This window comes from Scyliorhinus torazame, chromosome 7 (genome assembly GCF_047496885.1).
Source record: "Scyliorhinus torazame isolate Kashiwa2021f chromosome 7, sScyTor2.1, whole genome shotgun sequence".
In the NCBI taxonomy this organism is placed as follows: Eukaryota; Metazoa; Chordata; class Chondrichthyes; order Carcharhiniformes; family Scyliorhinidae; genus Scyliorhinus; species Scyliorhinus torazame.
The window spans coordinates 70,484,656-70,504,550 of NC_092713.1; the positions used below are offsets into that span (position 1 = coordinate 70,484,656).

General features: G+C 52.0%; 1 protein-coding gene across 2 annotated transcripts in view; it reads right to left on the minus strand.

Annotated features, from left to right (window-relative positions):
* The window catches only part of LOC140426304 (zinc finger FYVE domain-containing protein 9-like), a 240,937-nt gene that overhangs the window by 83,168 nt on the left and 137,874 nt on the right, over nt 1-19,895 (minus strand). The gene's annotated exons all lie outside the window — the stretch shown is intronic.

The following is a 19,895-nucleotide window of genomic DNA, read 5'->3' on the forward strand; positions in this document are numbered from 1 at the left end:
GGGGGGGGAAAGAGTTAGTTATAGTTCTTGGAGTTAAAGGAATCAAAGGATATGGGGGAAAAAGCAGGAAGAGGATACAGAGTTGGATGATCAGCCACAATCATAACGAATGGTGCATCAGGCTCAACGGGCAAAATGGCATACTCCTGCTTTCTATGTTTCTAAATGTATGGCTTCTACCACCATGTGGCGATTAGGGTCTTTTCACAGAAACTTCATTGCAGTGTTAATGTAAGCCTACTTGTGACAATAAAGATTTTAAAAAAGGACATGGACAACAGACACATAGGATCACCACCACCTGCAATTTCCCCTCCATGTCTCACATCACCTTAACATGCAACTATTACTGTTCCTCTACGGTTGCTGTGCCAATATCCTGAAACTCTTCCTAACAGCACGGTGGGTGTACCTACACCACATGGACTGAACAGTTCAAGAAAACCGCTCCCCACCTCCTTAAGGACAGTTAGGGATGTGCAATAAATAATGGCCTTCTTGCCAGCAACACTCGCATCCCATGAAAGAAGGATAAAAAAAGTTACTTTTATGTAAACTAACTGAATTTAACTCATTCATTTCGAGGACATCAGAAATTGTTACCTCCCTTATTCCAAAATCTCTCCAACAATCCACAGTCTATTGGCATCCACTGAATAAACAGCTCTTGACTTAAATCTTTGGTCTCTCACTCTGGGTAGTATTTTGCACTATGGAATATGGTCCTTCATAACATTTTTTTAAAAATTAGAAATCTGGGTGGTTATAAAAAGTTTGACATTCTATTCAATAGCTAATCAGCATTAGTGATTCAATTTACTCGTAAATTCATAACATTTAATTTCAGTTACCAAATGATGCAGATGCTGAGAATCCAAAATAAAACAAAGTGCTGTAAATACTCAGCAGGTCAGGCAGCATTTGCATAGATGACCCTTTGAAGGGTTTATCTACACAGAGACGGTGTGACCTGCTGATTACTTAAGAGTATCTTGTTTTGGGTCGATACCGGCCCCAGGTCACTGTCCTTATGGAGTTTGCACAATCTTCCCGTGTCTACGTGTGTCTCACCCCCACACTCCAAAGGTGTGCAGAGTGAATTGGCCATATCTTTTTTTTTTATTAAATATTTTATTGAAAATTTTTGGTCAACCAACACAGTACATTGTGCATCCTTTACACAATATTATAACAACACAAATAACAATGACCTATTTTATAAACAAAAAATGAATAAATAATAAATAACAAAAATAAAAACTAGCCCTAATTGGCAACTGCCTTGTCACAAGTAACACTCTCCAAAAATATAATTTAACAGTCCAATATATAATTATCTGTAGCAACGACCTATACATACTATACAGTATATATTAACAACCCTGAGAGTCCTTCTGGTTCCTCCTCCTCCCCCCCCCCCCCCCCCCCCCCCCCCGATCCTGGGCTGCTGCTGCTGCCTTCTTTTTCCCATTCCGTCTATCTTTCTGCGAGGTATTCGACGAACGGTTGCCACCGCCTGGTGAACCCTTGAGCCGACCCCCTTAGGACGAACTTAATCCGCTCTAGCTTTATAAACCCCGCCATGTCATTTATCCAGGTCTCCACCCCCGGGGGCTTGGCTTCTTTCCACATTAGCAATATCCTGCGCCGGGCTACTAGGGACGCAAAGGCCAAAACATCGGCCTCTCTCGCCTCCTGCACTCCCGGCTCTTGTGCAACCCCAAATATAGCCAACCCCCAGCTTGGTTCGACCCGGACTCCTACTACTTTTGAAAGCACCTTTGTCACCCCCATCCAAAACCCCTGTAGTGCCGGGCATGACCAAAACATATGGGTATGATTCGCTGGGCTTCTCAAGCACCTCGCACACCTATCCTCCACCCCAAAAAATTTACTGAGCCGTGCTCCAGTCATATGTGCCCTGTGTAATACCTTAAACTGAATCAGGCTTAGCCTGGCACACGAGGACGATGAGTTTACCCTGCTTAGGGCATCTGCCCACTGCCCTTCCTCGATCTCCTCCCCCAGCTCTTCTTCCCATTTCCCTTTTAGTTCATCTACCATAGTCTCCCCTTCGTCCCTCATTTCCCTATATATATCTGACACCTTACCATCCCCCACCCATGTCTTTGAGATCACTCTGTCCTGCACCTCTTGTGTCGGGAGCTGCGGGAATTCCCTCACCTGTTGCCTCGCAAAAGCCCTCAGTTGCATATACCTGAATGCATTCCCTTGGGGCAACCCATATTTCTCGGTCAGCGCTCCCAGACTCGCGAACTTCCCATCCACAAACAGATCTTTCAGTTGCGTTATTCCTGCTCTTTGCCACATTCCATATCCCCCATCCATTCCCCCCGGGGCAAACCTATGGTTGTTTCTTATCGGGGACCCCCCCCAAGGCTCCAGTCTTTCCCCTATGCCGTCTCCACTGTCCCCAAATCTTCAGTGTGGCCACCACCACCGGGCTTGTGGTGTAGTTCCTCGGTGAGAACGGCAATGGGGCTGTCACCATAGCCTGTAGGCTAGTCCCCCTACAGGACGCCCTCTCTAATCTCTTCCACGCCGCTCCCTCCTCCTCTCCCATCCACTTACTCACCATTGAAATATTAGCGGCCCAATAATACTCACTTAGGCTCGGTAGTGCCAGCCCCCCCCCTATCCCTGCTACGCTGTAAGAATCCCTTCCTCACTCTCGGGGTCTTCCCGGCCCACACAAAACCCATGATGCTCTTTTCAATCCTTTTAAAAAAAGCCTTCGTAATCACCACCGGGTGGCACTGAAACACAAAGAGGAATCTCGGGAGGACCACCATCTTAACCACCTGCACCCTCCCTGCCATTGACAGGGATACCATATCCCATCTCTTGAAATCCTCCTCCATCTGTTCCACCAACCGCGTTAAATTTAACCTATGCAATGTGCCCCAATTCTTAGCTATCTGGATCCCCAGGTAACGAAAGTCCCTTGCTACCTTCCTCAACGGTAGGTCCTCTATTTCTCTACTCTGCTCCCCTGGATGCACCACAAACAACTCACTTTTCCCCATGTTCAATTTATACCCTGAAAAATCCCCAAACTCCCCAAGTATCCGCATTATTTCTGGCATCCCCTCCGCCGGGTCCGCCACGTATAGTAGCAAATCGTCCGCATACAAAGATACCCGGTGCTCTTCTCCTCCCCTAAGTACTCCCCTCCACTTCTTGGAACCCCTCAACGCTATCGCCAGGGGCTCAATCGCCAGTGCAAACAATAATGGGGACAGAGGGCATCCCTGCCTTGTCCCTCTATGGAGCCGAAAATATGCAGATCCCCGTCCATTCGTGACCACGCTCGCCACTGGGGCCCAACAACAGCTGCACCCATCTAACATACCCCTCTCCAAAACCAAATCTCCTCAACACCTCCCACAAATAATCCCACTCCACTCTATCAAATGCTTTCTCGGCATCCATCGCCACTACTATCTCCGTTTCTCCCTCTGGTGGGGCCATCATCATTACCCCTAACAACCTCCGTATATTCGTGTTCAGCTGTCTCCCCTTCACAAACCCAGTTTGGTCCTCGTGGACCACCCCCGGGACACATTCCTCTATTCTCATTGCCATTACCTTGGCCAGGACCTTGGCATCTACATTTAGGAGGGAAATAGGTCTTTCGGACCCGCATTGTAGCGGGTCCTTTTCCTTCTTTAAGAGAAGCGATATCGTTGCTTCAGACATAGTCGGGGGCAGTTGTCCCCTTTCCTTTGCCTCATTAAAGGTCCTCGTCAGTACCGGGGCGAGCAAGTCCACATATTTTCTATAGAATTCGACTGGGAATCCATCCGGTCCCGGGGCCTTTCCCGCCTGCATGCTCCTAATTCCTTTCACCACTTCTTCTACCTCGATCTGTGCTCCCAGTCCCACCCTCTCCTGCTCTTCCACCTTGGGAAATTCCAGCCGATCCAAGAAGCCCATCATTCTCTCCCTCCCATCCGGGGGTTGAGCTTCATATATTTTTTTATAAAATGTCTTGAACACTCCATTCACTCTCTCCGCTCCCAGCTCCATCTCTACTTCCTCATCCCTCACTCCCCCTATTTCCCTCGCTGCTCCCCTTTTCCTCAATTGGTGTGCCAGCAACCTGCTCACCTTCTCCCCATATTCGTACTGTACACCCTGTGCCTTCCTCCATTGTGCCTCTGCAGTGCCTGTAGTCAGCAAGTCAAATTCTACATGTAGCCTTTGCCTTTCCCTGTACAGTCCCTCCTCCGGTGCTTCCGCATATTGTCTGTCCACCCTCAAAAGTTCTTGCAGCAACCGCTCCCGTTCCTTACTCTCCTGCTTCCCTTTATGTGCCCTTATTGATATCAGCTCCCCTCTAACCACCGCCTTCAACGCCTCCCAGACCACTCCCACCTGGACCTCCCCATTATCATTGAGTTCCAAGTACTTTTCAATGCACCCCCTCACCCTTAGACACACCCCCTCATCTGCCATTAGTCCCATGTCCATTCTCCAGGGTGGGCGCCCTCCTGTTTCCTCCCCTATCTCCAAGTCCACCCAGTGTGGAGCGTGATCCGAAATGGCTATAGCCGTATACTCCGTTCCCCTCACCTTCGGGATCAATGTCCTACCCAGCACAAAAAAGTCTATTCGCGAGTAGACTTTATGGACATAGGAGAAAAACGAGAACTCCTTACTCCTAGGTCTGCTAAATCTCCACGGGTCTACACCCCCCATCTGCTCCATAAAATCTTTAAGTACCTTGGCTGCTGCCGGCCTCCTTCCAGTCCTGGACTTCGACCTATCCAGCCCTGGTTCCAACACCGTATTAAAATCTCCCCCCATTATCAGCTTTCCCACCTCTAGGTCCGGAATGCGTCCTAGCATCCGCCTCATAAAATTGGCATCATCCCAGTTCGGGGCATATACGTTTACCAAAACCACCGTCTCCCCCTGTAGTTTGCCACTCACCATCACGTATCTGCCCCCGTTATCCGCCACTATAGTCTTTGCCTCGAACATTACCCGCTTCCCCACTAATATAGCCACCCCCCTGTTTTTCGCATCTAGCCCCGAATGGAACACCTGCCCCACCCATCCTTTGCGTAGCCTAACCTGGTCTATCAGTTTCAGGTGCGTTTCCTGTAACATAACCACATCTGCCTTAAGTTTCTTAAGGTGTGCGAGTACCCGTGCCCTCTTTATCGGCCCGTTCAGCCCTCTCACGTTCCACGTGATCAACCGAGTTGGGGGGCTTCCTACCCCCCCCCCCCCTTGTCGATTAGCCATCACCTTTTTCCAGCTCCTCACCCGGTTCCCACGCAGCTGTATCTCCCCCAGGCGGTGCCCCCCCGCCCATCCTCTCCCATACCAGCTCCCCCCTCTCCCCAGCAGCAGCAACCCAGTAATTCCCCCCTCCCACCCTCCCCGCTAGATCCCCCGCTAGCGTAATTACTCCCCCCATGTTGCTCCCAGAAGTCAGCAAACTCTGGCTGACCTCGGCTTCCCCCCGTGACCTCGGCTCGCACCGTGCGACGCCCCCTCCTTCCTGCTTCTCTATTCCCGCCATGATTATCATAGCGCGGGAACCAAGCCCACGTTTCTCCCTTGGCCCCGCCCCCAATGGCCAACGCCCCATCTCCTCCACTTCCCCTCCTCCCCCATCACCACCTGTGGGAGAGAGAAAAGTTACCGCATCGCAGGATTAGTACATAAAACCCCTCTTTGCCCCCCACATTCGCCCCACCACTTTGTTCGAACATTCTTTTTAATAACCCGCTCATTCCAGTTTTTCTTCCACAATAAAAGTCCACGCTTCATCCGCCGTCTCAAAGTAGTAGTGCCTCTCTCGATATGTGACCCACAGTCTTGCCGGTTGCAGCATTCCAAATTTTATCTTCTTTTTATGAAGCACCGCCTTGGCCCGATTAAAGCTCGCCCTCCTTCTCGCCACCTCCGCACTCCAGTCTTGATAAACGCGGATCACCGCGTTCTCCCATTTACTACTCCGAGTTTTCTTCGCCCATCTAAGGACCATTTCTCTATCCTTAAAACGGAGGAATCTCACCACTATGGCTCTGGGAATTTCTCCTGCGCTCGGTCCTCGCGCCATCACTCGGTATGCTCCCTCCACCTCCAACGGACCTGCCGGGGCCTCCGCTCCCATTAACGAGTGCAGCATCGTGCTCACATATGCCCCGACGTCCGCTCCCTCCACACCTTCAGGAAGACCAAGAATCCTCAGGTTGTTCCTCCTTGCGTTGTTTTCCAGTGCCTCCAACCTTTCCACACATCGTTTCTGATGTGCCTCCTGCGTCTCCGTCTTCACCACCTGGCCCTGTATATCGTCCTCATTCTCGGCTGCCTTTGCCTTCACGACCCGAAGCTCCCGCTCCTGGGTCTTTTGTTCCTCCTTTAGCCCTTCGATCGCCTGTAGTATCGGGGCCAACAGCTCTTTCTTCATTTCCTTTTTGATCTCTTCCACACAGCATTCCAAGAACTCTTGTTGTTCAGGGCCCCATGTTAAACTGCCACCTTCCGACGCCATCTTGGTTTTTGCTTGCCTTCCTTGCCGCTGTTCTAAAGGATCCACTGCAATCTGGCCACTTCCCTCTCCTTTTTCCATCCGTATCCAGGGGGGATTCCCTTCTGGTTTACCGCACAGTGTTTTTAGCCGTCAAAATTGCCGTTGGGGCTCCTATCAAGAGCCCAAAAGTCCGTTTCACAGGGAGCTGCCGAAATGTGCGACTCAGCTGGTCATCGCCGCACCCGGAAGTTCCGGCCATATCTTTTTATTAAAACAGTAAAAAATATATACATGGCCAAATGGTACAAACTCCAATTTTGTGTTGGAGAAACAGGGTCCCCTAATTGCCCCTTAATTGGAAAATAAAAGAATTGGATACTCTAAATTTATTTTAAAAAGAGTAACTTGTTTTTTAAAAAAATTTCAGTTTGCCAACTTTCAACGTTCTATTATTGTCAGTTCACGAAGTGAATATATGCAAAGTGTCATGTACTACTGTCCTCCCAACAACACATACAAAACACATATTCTTAATTCTGAATTATATTTTTATTACTGAACCACATTTAAAGATGTTCCCATGGAGGTGTAGCAGATCGAGGAAACGGAAATGGTTGATACACCTCAGAAGGGACAAGAGGAGAATTCATTGAAGATGACAGCATAAAATTACAGGGATATTGACAGACCAGGTAAATGGGCAAAACTGTGGCAGATGGAATGGCGGGAGGGGCCGGGGTCAGCAGGAGTCAGCTGACTTACGGGAGTGTCACGGGAGGAGCAAAATGGCTACATGTGGATCCAGCGGGGGGAGGGGGGGGAGAAACAGGGTTGCTGCTGCATTGGCCAAAGGGGAGCTGGAAGTAGGAGAGGTGGTCGGGGCGGGGGTCCGCCACCTGGGGGACTGGAGGGTGCGGGAGTCGCGGACACGTGGCTGGCCTAGAACGTGGCTGGCCTAGAAAAGGAGATGGTTAGTCGGCAAAGGGGGGGGGGGGGAGAAGAGTAGCCCCCCCAATCCGGCTGATAACTTGGAATGTGAGGGGCCTGAACAGGCTGGTCAAGAGGGCCCGGGTGTTCGCGCACTTAAAGGGACTGAAGGCAGACCTGGTTATGCTCCAGGAGACACATTTGAAGGTGGCAGATCAGGTTAGGCTGAGAAAGGGATGGGTAGGGCAGGTCTTCCATTCAGGGCTGGATGCGAAGAACAGTGGGGTTGCAATACTGGTGGGGAAGCGGGTGTCGTTTGAGGCAATGAATATTGTAGTGGATAATGGAGGTCGATATGTGATGGTGAGCGGTAGGTTGCAGGGGGGGGCGGGTGGCACTGGTGAACGTATATGCCCCGAATTGGGATGATGCCGGATTTATGAAACACATGCTGGGTCGGATTCCGGATCTGGAGGTAGGAAGCTTGATAATGGGGGTGGGGGGGGGGGGGGGGGGGGGGGGGGTGGGGGGGGGGGGGGGTGGGGGGGGGGGGGACGACTTCAACACGGTGCTGGACCCAGCACTGGACCGCTCTAGGTCCAAGGCAGGTAAGAGGCCGGCTGCGGCCAAGGTGCTTATGGACCAGATGGGGGGAGTGGATCCATGGAGGTTTATCAGGCCGTTGGCCAGGGAATTTTCCTTCTTTTCCCACGTCCATAGAGCCTACTCCCAGATAGATTTTTTCATTTTGAGTAGGGCGCTAATCCCGAAAGTGGAGGGAACGGAATATTCAGCCATAGCCATCTCGGACCACGCCCCGCATTGGGTGGAGCTGGAGGAGGAGGGGCCAGCGCCCGCTGTGGCGCCTTGATGTGGGACTATTGGCGGATGAGGTGGTGTGCGAGCGGGTGCGGGGGTGCATTGAAAGGTATTTGGAGGCCAACGACAACGGGGAGGTGCAGGTGGGGGTAGTCTGGGAGGCGCTGAAGGCGCTGGTCAGGGGAGAGCTAATCTCCATTCGGGCCCACAGGGAGAAGAGAAAGGGGAGGGAGAGGTTGGTGGGGGAGATTTTAAGGGTGGACAGGAGGTATGCAGAGGCCCCCGAGGAGGGGCTACTCAGGGAGCGACGGAACCTCAAGACGAAGTTCGACCTGTTGACCACAGGGAAAGCAGAGGCACAGTGGAGGAAAGCGCAGGGGGAGACGTACGATTATGGGGAGAAGGCGAGTCGGATGCTGGCACACCAGCTTCGTAAGAGGGAGGCAGCAAGGGAGATTGGTGGAGTTAAGGATAGAGGGGGGAATACAATGCGGAGTGCGGTGAGAATAAACAAGGTATTTAGGGACTTCTATGGGGATCTGTACAGGTCTGAGCCCCCAGCGGGGGAGGAGGGGATGCGGCGATTCTTAGATCAGCTGAGGTTCCCGAGAGTGGAGGTGGAGGAGGAGGAGGTGGCTGGTTTGGGGGCACCGATTGGGCTGGAGGAGCTGGTTAAAGGATTGGGGAGCATGCAGGCGGGGAAGGCCCCGGGGCCGGATGGGTTCCCGGTTGAATTCTACAGGAAATACGTGGACCTGCTGGGCCCGTTGCTAGTGAGGACTTTCAATAAGGCGAGGGAGGGGGGGGACCTTGCCCCCGACAATGTCTAGGGCGCTGATGTCTTTGATCCTGAAGCGGGACAAGGATCCACTGCAATGTGGGTCATATAGACCGATCTCGCTCCTCAATGTTGATGCTAAGTTGCTGGCAAAGGTCCTGGCTACAAGAATTGAGGACTGTGTCCCGGGGGTGATTCATGAGGACCAGACGGGATTTGTGAAGGGTAGGCAATTAAATACAAATGTGCGGAGGCTCCTCAATGTAATTATGATGCCCCCGGTGGAGGGGGAAGCGGTGGTAGTGGCAGCTATGGACGGGGAGAAGGTCTTTGACCGGGTGGAGTGGGAGTATCTTTGGGAAGTGTTGCGGAGGTTTGGGTTCGAGGAGGGGTTCATCATCTGGGTCAGGCTGCTATGTAGAGCCCCGGTGGCGAGTGTGGCTACGAATCGGCGGAGGTCGGAGTACTTTTGCCTGTACCGGGGGACAAGGCAGGGGTGCCCTCTGTACCCCTTGCTGTTTGCACTGGCAATTGAGACTCTGGCCATGGCACAAAGGGAGTCCAGGAAATGGAGGGGACGGGTCGGGGGGGACCACCGGGTGTTGTTGTAATGTTGCTGTATGTGGCAGAGCCAGTGGAGGGGATGGCGGGGTATAAACTCAACGTAGGGAAGAGTGAGCTCTTTGTGGTGCATTCAGGGGACCAGCGAAGGGGGATAGGCGAGCTACCGCTGAAGAGGGCGGAAAGGAGCTTTTTCTGTACCCAGGGATCCAAGTAGCTAGGAGTTGGGGGGCCCTGCACAAGCTCAATTTGACGCGGTTGGTGGAGCAGATGGTGGAGGATTTTAAAAGATGGGATATGCTGCCACTCTCACTAGCGGGTAGGGTGCAGTCGGTCAAAATGACGGTCCTCCCGAGGTTTCTCTTTGTGCTCCAGTGCCTTCCCATTATGGTCCCCAAGGCCTTTTTCAAACGGGTAAGTAGGAGCATCATGGGTTTTGTGTGGGCGAATAAGACCCCGAGGGTGAAGAGTGTGTTTCTGGAGCATAGCAGGGACAGGGGGGGGCTGGCGCTGCTGAATTTGTGCGGCTATTATTGGGCAGCCAATGTGGCGATGATCCGTAAGTGGGTAATGGAGGGAGAGGGGGCGGCGTGGAAGAGGTTAGAGATGCCGTCCTGTGTGGGCACAAGCCTGAGGGCGCTGGCGACGGCACCGCTGCCACTCTCGCCAACAAGGTACACCACAAGTCCGGTGGTGGCGGCGACGTTGAAGATCTGGGGGCAGTGGAGGCGACACAGGGGCGAGGTGGGAGCCTTGGTTTGGTCCCCGATTCGGGAGAATCATCGGTTCGTCCGGGAAGGATGGATGAGGGGTTTCGGAGCTGGCATCGGGCAGGGATTAGAAGAATGGGGGACCTGTTCATCGATGGGACGTTTGCGAGCTTAGGGGCGCTGGAGGAGAAGTTAGGTTACCCCCAGGAAACGCTTTCAGGTACATGCAAGTGAGGGCGTTTGTGAGGCGGCAGGTGAGGGAATTCCCGCTGCTCCCGGCACAGGGGATTCAGGACAGGGTGATTTCGGGTGGATGGGTTGGAGAAGGCAAAGTTTCGGCAATTTACCAGGAGCTGAAGGAAGAGGAGGACTCGGTTGTGGAGTTAAAGGGCAAGTGGGAGGAGGAGCTGGGGAAGGAGATAGATGAGGGTCTGTGGGCTGATGCCCTGAGTAGGGTTAATTCTTCCTCCCCTTGCGTTAGGCTCAGCCTAATACAGTTCAAAGTTACTCATGGAGCGCATATGACAGGGGCGAGGTTGAGTAGGTTCTTTGGGGTGGAGGACAGATATGGGAGGTGCTCGGGAAGCCCGGCAAATCACGTCCATATGTTCTGGTCGTGCCCAGCACTGGATGGGTTTTGGAGGGGTTTTGCGAGGACTATGCCCAAGGTGGTGAAAGCCCGGGTCAAGCCGAGCTGGGGGTTGGCATTATTTGGGGTAACGGACGAGCCGGGAGTGCAGGAGGCGAAAGAGGCCGGTATTCTGGCCTTTGCGTCCCTGGTAGCCCGGCGGAGGATTTTGCTATTATGGAAAGATGCGAAGCCCCCCGAATGTGGAAGCTTGGATCAATGACATGGCAGGGTTCATCAAGCTGGAGAGGATAAATTTTGCCTTGCGAGGGTCTGTGCAGGGGTTCCTCAGGCGGTGGCAACCGTTCCTAGACTATCTCGCGGAGTGTTAGGAGGAGGTCAGCAGCAGCAGCAGCAGCCCAGGGACGGGGGGGGGGGGCGCTTCCCTATTGGTGCTTTTAAATGTCATATGGGGGGGTTATTTTATATGGGGGAAATCCAACGTATAATTTTTGATTGTTGTGTTCTTGTTCCTTTCTTTTTGTTGGGGGGGGGGGGGGGGGGGGGGGGGTCTGTTGAAAAATTTGAATAAATATATATATTTTTTAAACAGTGGCAGATGAATTTCAATGTAAGCAAGTTGAGGTTATCCATTTTAGACCAGAAAAAGGATACATCTGGGCATTTTCTCGATGGTATGAAGCTAAATTTAGTGGGTGTCCAAAGAGACCTGGGGTTCAGGTGCACAGATCTTTATCTGAACAAGTGCAGAAAGCAATCAAGAGGGCTAATGGAATGCTGGCCTTTATATCTGGAGGACTGGAGTATAAGGAAGCACAAGTTATGCCGCGGCTTTACAAAACCCACTTAGACCCCGCTTGTAGAGTGCTGTGAGCAGATCTGGGCACCACAACTTGGGAAGGATATTTTGGCCTTGGAGGAGTGTAATGTAGGTTTACCTAGACTTCAGGGGTTTAGTTATACGGGGAGATTATACAAATTAAGCCTGTTTTCTCGAGAATTTAGAATGTTAAGAGGTGATCATATAGAAGTCTGCAAAGATATTAACAGGACCGGGTAGATAAAGATAAACTGTTTCCACTCGCTGGAGATTCTAGAACTAGGGGAATAGCTGAACAATTAGGGCCAGACCATTCAGGAGAGATGTTAGGAAGCACTTCTACACACAAATGAGATAGGTAAAGTTTTATTAAGCAACAGTATTAAGGCATATGGGCCAAAGGCAGGTATATGGAGTTAGGCCACGGATCAGCCAGGATTTCATTGAATAGTGGAACAGACTCAAGGATCTGAATGACGTACTCCTGTTCCTATGTACTGATAACATGGGGGCAGACAGGAATTGAAATTAGTGTTGATTAGATATGTTTTGAACTTCGGATTTGGCAACGGGCACATCAAAATATACAAAGATCAAGACCAATGCAGTTAAAGAAGAAGTCGTAGCAAGATAGCTGTAGAAAAAGGGGGGCAGTTTAGCTCACTTAGCTAGACAGTTGGTTCATGACGCAGAGCAAGGTCAACAGCGCGGGTTCAATTCCCATACCGGCGGACGTTATTCAACTTTACCCCTCACCAGAGGTGTGGTGATCCTCAGATTAAATCACCACCAGTCAGCTCTCCCCCTCAAAGTGGAAAGCAGTCTATGGTCATCTGGAGATATGGTGACTTTACATCTATCTTTAGATAAAAAACAGTAAATTAAAAAAACAATTTCACAGATGGGCTTTGACAATGAATTTTTGTATCCATTGTAGTAAGAGACCGTTTAGGAGCTGTTTAGCACAGGGCTAAATCGATGGCTTTGAAAGCAGACCAAGGCAGGCCAGCAGCACGGTTCAATTCCCGTAACAGCCTCCCCAAACAGGCGCCAGAATGTGGTGACTAGGGGCTTTTCACAGTAACTTCATTTGAAGCCTACTTGTGACAATAAGCGATTTTCATTTAATTTCATTTCAAGAGGCTTTACAGCACAGAAAGAGGCCCATTGTCTCCGCACCAGACATCAAGTACTTATGAATTCTAATCCCATTTTCCAGTAGTTGGCCCGCAGCCTTGCATGCTAAGGCATTTCAAGTGTTCATCTAAATAATTCTCAAATGTTCCAGTCTCTACCACCCTTTCAGGCAGTGAGCTCCAGATTCCAACTGCCCATTGGGTGAAAAAGTCTTTCCTCACATCCCCTCTAAACCTCTGGTGCCTTACCTTAAATCTATGCCCCCTGGTTATTGATCCCTCCACCGACAGGAAATGTTCCTTCTTACCCACCCTATCTATGCCCCTCAATTTTATACACCTTAGTCAGGTCTTCCCTCAGCCTTCCCTATTCCAAGGGAGAAAATCCCAGCCAATCCAATCTCTCTTGGTAGTTGAAACGGTCTAGCCCAGGCAACATATTGGTGAATCTCCTCTGCCCCCTCTCCAATGCGAACACTTCCTTCCTATAGTGTGGTGACCAGATCAGCACAAAGTACTCCAGTTGTGGCCCCCAACCAGTGTTTTATAGAGCTCTGTCATAATAATTGTGCCCATGCCGCTATTTCTATTATGTAAAACAACATAATCAAATGAAATAGGATAAGAGACTGTATTGTCTTTTCAGTACCAGAATTTTACTTATCAATAACCTTCAGTTTACTTGCAAAATTGCTTACAATGGAAGAACAGTTAAAAATACAAATTAAAAGTGCTAGAGTACCACAAAATCGGTAAGCTTTCTAGCAAAACACCTACCACACCAAAAATCTAATAGGTAATTCAGCACTATTAAGTACAAGCCTGCTCCTTGAACTGGTAAGACTCACACTACCTATCACAGGCCACAATTCCTAGCCAGGCAATTGGAGATAGAGGGGAATAGAGAATAAGCAGTGATTGAAGGACAAAAAAGGGTAAAAACAGGCATCCTTTCAGCCAATCTTTTGTACCATTGAGGTTTTAGCAGCAAACAGGTGTTGAAGCACCAGTCATTTCCTGTTAGTCACTGTTAATCTGTGCCATTCTCTTTTTTAAAAAAATATGTTTATTAAGAGTTTTTTAACAAAATTTTCAACCATAGAAACAAACCCCCCCCCCACCCCCACCCCCCGTAACAAAAAAGAAAGAAAGCTTGCATAGCAAGATATGAACATGGCAAGTCAACATGATACAGAACTTTGTACATTGGATTCCTCCCGTAAATATCAGTTTTCCGGATCATTCATGTATTTTCTTGCTCAAATGCCCCCCAGAAAAAAAAAATCCTTCCCCCCCCACCTCCCGTAACAAAAAAGAAAGAAAGCTCGCATAGCAAGACATGAACATGGCAAGTCAATATGATACAGAACTTTGTACATTGGATTCCTCGCGTACATGTCAGTTTTCCGGATCATTCATGTATTTTCTTGCTCAAATGCCCCCACAGAAAAAAAAACCTTCCCCCTCCCTCCTCCTCTCCCCCCCCAAACGAAAGATATTCCCCCCCTTCCCCCCCCCCGGTTGCTGTTGTTGCTGTCCGACCTTCATCTAACGCTCCGCGAGATAGTCTAGGAACGGTTGCCACCGCCCGTAGAAACCCCTGCGCAGACCCTCTCAAGGCAAACTTTATCCTCTCCAACTTGATAAACCCTGCCATATCATTTATCCAGGCTTCCACGCTGGGGGCTTCGCCTCCTTCCACATTAACAAGATCCTTCGCTGGGCTACCAGGGACGCAAAGGCCAGAATGCCGGCCTCTTTGGTCTCCTGCACTCCCGTCTCGTCCACTACTCCAAATAGTGCTAGCCCCCAGCTTGGCTTGACCCGGACTTTCACCACCTTAGATACTGTTCCCGCAACTCCCCTCCAGAACCCCTCCAGTGCCGGCATGACCAAAACATATGGACATGGTTCGCCAGACTTCCTGAGCACCTCCCACATCTGTCCTCCACCCCAAAGAACCTACTCAGCCTTGCCCCCGTCATATGCGCTCTGTGAATAACCTTAAATTGTATCAGGCTAAGCCTGGCACACGAGGAAGAGGAATTAACCCTACTTAGGGCATCAGCCCACAGCTCCTCCTCAATCTCCTCCCCCAGCTCCTCTTCCCATTTACCTTTCAGCTCCTCTACCAAAGCCTAACCCTCTTCTTTCATCTCCTGGTATGTCGCCGACACCTTGCCCTCCCCGACCCATACGCCCAAAATCACCCTGTCTTGAATCCCCTGTGCCGGGAGCAGCGGGAATTCACTCACCTGCCGCCTCACAAACGCCCTCACTTGCATGTACCTGAAGACATTTCCCGGGGGTAGTCCAAATTTCTACTCCAGCGCCCCTAAGCTCGCAAACGTCCCATCGATGAACAGGTGCCCCATTCTTCTAATCCCTGCCCGATGCTAGCTCTGAAACCCCCCGTCCATCCTTCCTGGGGCAAACCGATGGTTATCCCTGATCGGGGACCACACAGAGGCTCCCATCGCTCCCCTGTGACGTCTCCACTGCCCCCAGATCTTTAGCGTTGCCGCCACCACCGGGCTCGTGGTGTACCTCGTCGGCAAGAGCGGCAGCGGTGCCGTCACCAGCGCCTCCAGGCTCGTTCCTTTACAGGACGCCATGTCCAACCTCTTCCACGCCGCACCCCTCTCCCTCCATCACCCACTTACGGATCATCGCCACGTTGGCTGCCCAGTAGTAGCCACCCAAATTCGGCAACACCAACCCTCCTCTATCTCTGCTACGCTCCAGGAACCCCCTCCTTACCCTCGGGGTCTTGCTCGCCCACACAAATCCCATAATGCTCCTGATTACCCTCTTAAAGAAGGCCTTGGTAATCACAATTGGGAGGCATTGGAATACAAAAAGAAACCTTGGGAGGACCACCATTTTAATCGACTGTACCCTGCCCGCCAGCGAGTGTGGCAACATGTCCCGCCGTTTAAAGTCCTCCTCCATCTGTTCCACCAGCCGCGTCAAATTAAGTTTGTGCAGTGCCCCCCAGCTCCTAGCTACCTGAATCCCCAAGTGGCGAAAGCTCCTTTCCGCCCTCCTCAACGGTAGGTCATCTATCCCTCTTCCTTGATTCCCCGGATGCACCGTACCGGGCAGCACGGTAGCATAGCGGTTAGCGCAATTGCTTCACAGCTCCAGGGTCCCAGGTTCGATTCCCGGCTGGGTCACTGTCTGTGCGGAGTCTGCACGTTCTCCCCGTGTGTGCGTGGGTTTCCTCCGGGTGCTCCGGTTTCCTCCCACAGTCCAAAGATGTGCAGGTTAGGTGGATTGGCCATGCTAAATTGCCCTTTGTGTCCAAAATGGCCCTTAGCGTTGGTTGAGTGGGGTTACTGGGTTATGGGGATAGGGTGGTGTGGGATTGGGTAGGGTGCTCTTTCCAAGAGCCGGTGCAGACTCGATGGGCCGAATGGCCTCCTTCTGCACTGTAAATTCTATGAAATCTATGAAAGAGCTCATTCTTTCCCACATTGAGCTTATAGCCCGAGAAGTCTCTAAACTCCCTTAGGATCTGCATGACCTCAACCATCCCCTCCACTGTATCCGCCACATACAGCAACAGGTCGTCTGCGTACAGCGACACTCGATGTTCCTCTCCCCCTCGGACCACCCCCTTCCATTTCCCCGACTCCCTTAACGCCATGGCCAAAGGTTTGATTGTTAATGCAAACAGCAGAGGGGACGGGGGCACACCTGCCTCGTCCCTCGATACAGCCGGAAATACTCCGACCTCCGCCGGCTCGTGACCACATTCGCCACCGGGGCTCTATACAGGAGCTTAACCCAACTAATAAACCCTCCCCCAAACCCAAACCTCCTCAACACTTCCCAGAGATACTCCCACTCCACTAGGTCAAAGGCCTTCTCCGCGTCCATGGCTGCCACTATCTCCGCCTCTCCCTCCACTGATGGCATTATTATCACATTTAGGAGCCTTCGCACATTGGTATTTAGCTGCCTACCCTTTACGAATCCCGTCTGGTCCTCATGATTCGCCCCCAGGACACAGTCCTCAATCCTCGTAGCCAACATTTTTGCCAGCAACTTGGCATCTACGTTGAGGAGCGAGATCGGTCTATACGACCCGCATTGCAGTGGGTCCTTATCCCGCTTTAAGATCAAAGAGATCGTCGCCTCCGACATTGTCGGTGGCAGGGTCCCCCCTCCCTTGAAGGTCCTCACCAGCAACGGGGCTAACAGGTCTACATACTTCCTATAAAACTCCACCGGGAACCCATCCGGCCCCGGGGCCTTCCCCGCCTGCATGCTCCCCAGTCCTTTAACCAGCTCCTCCACCCCAATGGGGGCCCCCAAACCAGCCACCTCCTGCTCCTCCACCCTCGGGAACCTCAGTTGGTCCAAGAATCGTCGCATCCCCTCTTTTCCCCCTGGGGGCTGGGACCTATACAGCTCCTCGTAAAAGGCCTTAAATGCCTCATTCACTTTCACCGCACTCCGCAACGTAGTTCCCCTGCCATCCTTGACTCCACCTATTTCCCTCACTGCCATCCTCTTGCAGAGCTGATGTGTCAGCATCCGACTCGCCTTCTCCCCATTTTCATATATCGCCCCCTGTGCCTTCCTCCACTGTGCCTCTGCCTTCCCTGTGGTCACAGGCCGAACTCCATCTGGAGACTTTGTCTCTCCGAGTAGTTTCCCCCCATCAGGAAGCCTCTGCATATCTCCTGTCCACCCTTAAAATCTCCCCCTCCTAACCTCTCCCCTTTCCCTGCCCTCTCTCTTCGCCCTATGAGCCTGATGGAGATTAACTCTCCCCTGACCACAGCCTTCAGCGCCTTCCATACTCCTCCCACCTGCACCTCCCCATTGTCATTGGCCTCCAGGTACCTTTCGATGCACCCCCGCACCCTCCCACACACTTCCTTGTCTGCCAGCAGTCCCACATCCAACCGCCACAACGGGCGTTGGTCTCTCTCTCCTCCCCCAGCTCTAGCTCCACCCAATGCAGGGCGTGGTCTGAAATGGCTATGGCCGAATACTCCGTCCCCTCCACTTTCAGGAACAATGCCCTGCCCAGAACAAAAAAAATCTATCCGGGAATAGGCCTTATGTACATGGGTAAAAAAGAAAATTCTCTGGCCAAAGGCCTGGCAAATCTCCACGGGTCTACTCCCCCCATCTGATCCATAAACCCCCGAGCTCCTTGGCCGCAGCCGCCTCTTCCCCGTCCTAGATCTGGAACGATCTAATGCTGGGTCCAACACCGTATTGAAATCCCCACCCATTATCAAGCTCCCTACCTCCAAGCTTGGAACACGCCCCAACATCCATTTCATGAATCCAGCATCGTCCCAGTTCAGGACGTATACATTTACCAATACCACCTCCATCCCCTGCAACCTACCGCTCACCATCACGCATCGGCCTCCATTGTCCGCTACTATGTTCTTGGCCTCAAACAACACCCGCTTCCCCACCAGTATTGCTACCCCTCTATTCTTCGCATCCAGCCCTGAATGGAACACCTGTCCTGCCCATCCCTTCCTTAACCTGATCTGATCTGCCCACCTTCAGATGTGTCTCCTGAAGCATGACCACGTCTGCCTTCAGTCCCTTTAGGTGCGCGAAACCTCAGGCCCTCTTAACCGGCCCATTTCGGCCTCTCACGTTCCACATGATCAGCCGGATTGGGGGGTTACCTACCCCCCCCCCCCCCCCGCCGACTAGCCATCTCCTATCTTAGGCCAGTCCCGTGCCACGCCTCCCGCACCCTCCAGTCCCCCAAACAGGGAACCCCCGCCCCGACCATCTCCTCCATTTTCAGTTCCCCCGCGGCCAGTGCAGCAGCAACCCTATTGTCCCCTCCTCTCCCCTCCCCGCTAGATCCGCATCTAGCTCTTTTGCTTCCCCCCATATTACTTCCGTGAGTCAGCTGACTTCTGCTGACCCCGGCTTCCCCCGCCTTCCCGTTGGATCTCCCCCGTGTGGAAAAAAAAAGAATTTTAACAAGAACTCTACCCACATCCCCATCCATCATCCCACCCATGAAGCATTCTTTACCCATATTTACAACCCCGTATACAGCCAACATCCCCCCCACAACCACAGCCCCTCAGTTAGAGTCCAATTTTTTCCGTTTGGATAAAGGTCCAAGCCTCTTCTAGCGTTTCGAAATAATGGTGTCGGTCCTGTTAAGTGACCCACAGTCACGCAGGCTGCAGCATACCGAACCCGACTCTTTTTTTGTGCAGCACCGCCTTGGCCCGGTTTGAAGCCAGCTCTCCTCCTTGCCACCCCCGCGCTCCAATCCTGGTAGACTCGGATCACCGCATTCTCCCATCTACTGCTCCGCACCTTCTTTGGCCCATCTCAGGACACTTTCTTTGTCCGCGAAGCGATGGAACCTTGCCACTATCGCCCTTGGCGGCTCATCAGCCTTGGGTCTCCTCGCCAGGACCCGGTGAGCCCCTTCCAGCTCCAGGGGGCTCGGAGAGGCCTCCGCACCCATCAGCGAATGGAGCATCGCGCTCACATACGCCCCGGCATCAGCTCCCTCCACTCCTTCGGGGAGACCCAGAATCCGGAGATTCTTCCTCCTTGACCTGTTCTCCAGGAGCTCAAGTCTCTCGGCCCACCTCCTGTGCACCGCCTCGTGCATCTTTACCGCCAGGCCCAGGATCTCGTCCTCGTTCTCATTAGTTTTATCCCTCACCTCGCGGAGCTCCACCGCCTGGGCCTTCTGGGTCCTCCTTCAGCCCCTCGATCGCCAACAGCATTGGCGCCAGCACCTCCTTTTTAAGCTCCTCCACACAGCGCTTGAGTAACTCCTGCTGGTCCGGCCCCCATGCTGCTCGATCTCTGCCCTCCGCCATCTTGTTTTTTCCCCCTCGTTTTTGCCGCTGCTCCAGAGCCTCTTTCTCCGACGCTCCACCACTAATCTCCACCATACAACCTAAGGGGGGACCTTACTTCGCCTTCCCACACGGGATTCAATCAAAAAATTTCCGTTGGGGCTCCTCTGGAGTGCCCAAAAGTCCGTTATAGCGGGAGCTGCCGAAATGTGCGGCTTAGCTCCGC